Below are 4,207 nucleotides of genomic sequence, written 5' to 3' on the forward strand. Positions count from 1 at the left end.
TGTTTCCTCCTTTATTTTCTGGAAGGATGGAAGAGTTTTTGAAAGATTAGTGATGGATTTCCTTAAATATTTGCTAGAATTCCTTAGTGAAGGCTCTTGACCTTAGAATTTTTTTGTGGGAAGGCTTTCAATAAATTTTTAGTCAAAATTTGGTTAATGTAGTACTAAGTAGATTTTGTACTTGTGTCAGTTTTGGATAATTGGTGTCCTTTAAGGAATTTTTCCATTTCAACCAAATTGTCCAATTTGGGAAGACAAAGACTTTTTAATATTCCATTTTGATACTTTTATTTTTTTAGGGTGAGTAGTGTCTTTATTCCTGTTTTTGTTAACTTGTTTTCTTTGCCTACCTCACATTTTGTCAATTTTGTTGATCTTTTTGAAAGAACTAATTTTTAAGTTCATGGTTTTTTTAGTTGCAGCATGATTGGCGTACAATATATAAGTCTCAGGTGTACAACCAGCTTCAGTATTCGTGTACATGACAGAATGGTCACCACAGTGGTTAGCATACCAGAAATGGTGTTGTTACAGTATTACTGAGCTGCTCTGCCCATGACATCCCTGTGCCTTATTTCACAATGGGAAGATCGTCTCTCTTGGTCCTCTTTGGCTTTTTCATCTACGCCCATCCCCCTTCCCTTGAGCAACCATCCTTCTCTGTATCTGTGAGGCTGTTTCTGTTTCATTTGTTCTTTTTTTTTTTTTTTTTTGCATTTTAGCTTCCACACGTAAGTGAAGTTGTACGGTATTTGTCTTTGTGTGATTTATTTCACTTAGCATCATACTGTCTGGGTCCATCCACGTCTCAAATGGCAGTATTTCATTCTTTTTTATAGCTGAGTCATAAACCACTGTGTGTGTGTGTGTGTGTGTGTGTGTGTATGGCTAGGTAGATAGATAGTTAGAGAGAACTAAATAGATATGTAACTCCACACACATACCACACCTTTATCCATCTGCTTATCATTGGACATCCCAGTTGCGTCCATGTCGTGGCTGTTGTAATGTTGTGATGACATAGGCGCACATACGGCTTTTTGGATATATGTTTTTGAATGTGTCCTTGGTGCTTCACTTTCTTCAGATAAATGCCTAGAAGTGGGATTTCCAGATCATTTCATATAGTTTCATATGTTTTCCATAGTGGCTGCACTGATTTACATTCCCACCCATGGTACACAACTGTTCCCTTTTCTCCACATCCTTGCTGATACCAACTTCTCATCTTTTTGATAAGGGCTATTCTGACAAGTGTGAGGTGACGCCTCATTATGGTTTGGATTTGGATTTCCCTGACGCTGGTGTTGAACAACTTTTTATGTGCCTGCTGTTCATCTGTGAGTCGTCTTCGGGAAAGATGTTCAGGTCCTCGGCCTATTTTTTTTTTTTTTTAAAGATTTTATTTATTTATTTGACAGAGAGAGATCACAAGTAGGCAGAGAGGCAGGCAGAGAGAGAGAGAGGAGGAAGCAGGCTCCCTGCTGAGCAGAGAGCCCGATGTGGGACTCGATCCTAGGACCCTGAGATCATGACCAGAGCCGAAGGCAACGGCTTAACCCACTGAGCCAACCAGGCGCCCTCCTCGGCCTATTTTTGAGTAGATTTTTATATTGAATTTCTGAGTTCTTCGTATATTTTTTATGTTAGCCCCTTATCAGATGTGTAATTTTGTGAGTATCTTCTCCCATTCAGTGGGTCGCCTTTTCGTTGTTGATCATTTGCTTGCTGTGCAGAAGCTTTTCCATTGGTGTCCCATTTGTGTTTTCGCTTTTGTTGTCCTTACCTGAGGAGACATCCAAAAACATATACCCAAAAATATACTGCCTGTGTTTTCTTCTGGGAATTTTATACTTCCAGGTCTTATATTTAAGTCTTTAGCTCATTCTGAGTTCAGTTTTGTATATGGTATAATAAAATGACCCAATTTCACTGTTTTTCATGTAGCTGTCCAGTTTTCCCAACACTGTTTATTCAATATGGTATCTGCTCTTCATTCTGTATTCTTGTCTTTTTGTCATAGATTAATTGACCATGTAAGTGTGGGTTTATTTGTGGGATTTCTGTTCTATTACGTTGTTCTGTGTCTGTTGCTGTGTCAGTACCAGACTATTTTGATTACTATAGATACGTAATATAGTTTGAAATCTGGGAGCCTGGTATCCCAGCTTTTTTCTTCTTCCTTAGGATTCCTTTGACTGTTTGGGGTCCTTTGTGGTTTCATGCAAATTTTAGGATTATTCTGTGGCAGATACCATTGGTATTTTGGTAGAGATTGTGTTGAATTTGTAGATTGCCTTGGGTAGTATGGACATTTTAAATGTTAATTTTTCTGGGGCACCTGGGTGGCTCAGTGGGTTAAAGCCTCTGCTTTCAGCTCGGGTCATGATCCCAGGGTCCTGGGATCGAGCCCTGTATCGGGCTCTCTGCTCTGCGGGGAAGCCTGCTTCCTCCTCCTCCTCTCTCTCTCTCTGCCTGCCTCTCTGCCTACTTGGGGTCTCTGTCTGTCAAATAAATAAATAAAATCTTTTTTATTTTTTATTTTTATTTTTTTTTTAAAGATTTTATTTATTTATTTGACAGAGAGAGATCCCAAGTAGGCAGAGAGGCAGAGAGGAGGAGGCAGACTCCCTGCTGAGCAGAGAGCCCGATGCGGGACTCGATCCCAGGACCCTGAGATCATGACCTGAGCCGAAGGCAGCAGCTTAACCCACTGAGCCACCCAGGCACCCAATAAAATCTTTTTTAAAAAAAATGTTAATTTTTCTAATCCATGAGTGTGGGTTATCTTTCCATTTATTTGTGTTGTCTTTAATTTCTTTCATCATAGTCTTGGTAGTTTTTAGAGGACAGGCTTTTCACCTCGGTTTAATTTATTACTTGATATTTTATTCTTTTTGATGCAGTTGTAAATTGGATTATTTTCTTAAGTTTTCTTTCAGATAGTTTGTTATTAGTGTATGCAAATGCAACATATTTCTATATATTGATTATGTATCCTGCAAATTTACTGAATTCATTTATTAGTTCCAGTAGTTTTAGGGTGGAGGTTTTAAGGTTTTATATGTGCAGTCATCATCTGTGACTAGTGACACTTTTACTTCTTTCCAATTTGCATGCCTCTTGTTTCTTCTTGTTCATTTGCTGTGGCTAGGACTTCCAATACTGATCTAATTAAAGTGGCAAGACTGGCATCCTTGCTTTGTGCCTGATCTTAGAGCAAAAGCTTTCAGCTTTTCACTATTAAGTATGATGTTAGCTGTGGGTTTGTCGTATATGGCCTTTATTCTATTGAATTACGTTTCTTCTATATTCACCTTTTTTTAGAGTTTTCGTCATAAATGGATATTGAATTTTGTCACATGCTTTTTCTGCACCTATTGAGATGATCATATAGTTTTTATACCTTATTTTGTTAATGTGGTGTATCATATTGATTGATTGGCTAATGTTGAACCCTCCTTGATCCCTAGAATAAATCCCGCTTGATCATGGTCTATGATCCTTTTAATGTATTATTGGATTCAGTTTGCTAATATTTTTTTTTAAGGATTTTATTTATTTATTTGACAGACAGAGATTACAAGTAGACAGAGAGGCAGTCAGAGAGAGGAGGAAGCAGGCTCCCTGCTGAGCAGAGAGCCCGATTCGGGGCTCAATCCTAGGACCCTGGGATCATGACCTGAGCTGAAGGCAGAGGCTTTAACCCACTGAGCCACCCAGGCACCCCCGGTTTGCTAATATCTTGTTGAAGTCTTTTGCATGCGTGATCATCAGGGATACTGGCCTGTAATTGTCTTTCTGGTAGTGCTTTTGTGTGGTTTAGTTATCAAGTTTTGTGTGTGTATGTGTGTTTCTGTTTTCTAATTTCAGTAAGTTTTCTTTTCCTAATCTTTATCATTTTTCTTTCTTTTTTTTTTTTATTAAAGATTTTATTTATTTATTTGACAGAGATCACAAGTAGGCAGAGAGGCAGAGAGAGAGAGGAGGAAGCAGGCTCCCCGCTGAGCAGAGAGCCTGATGCGGGACTCGAACCCAGGACCCTGAGATCATGACCTGAGCCGAAGGCAGCGGCTTAACCCACTGAGCCACCCAGGCGCCCTCATTTTTCTTTCTTATCCTTGGTTTGGGATTAGTTTGGTCTCATTTTCTTTTTTTCTTTTTTTTTTTTTTTTAACATAGATGTTTAAGTTATTGACATCTGTCT

This window comes from Mustela nigripes, chromosome 17 (assembly GCF_022355385.1).
Source record: "Mustela nigripes isolate SB6536 chromosome 17, MUSNIG.SB6536, whole genome shotgun sequence".
Lineage (NCBI taxonomy): Eukaryota > Metazoa > Chordata > Mammalia > Carnivora > Mustelidae > Mustela > Mustela nigripes.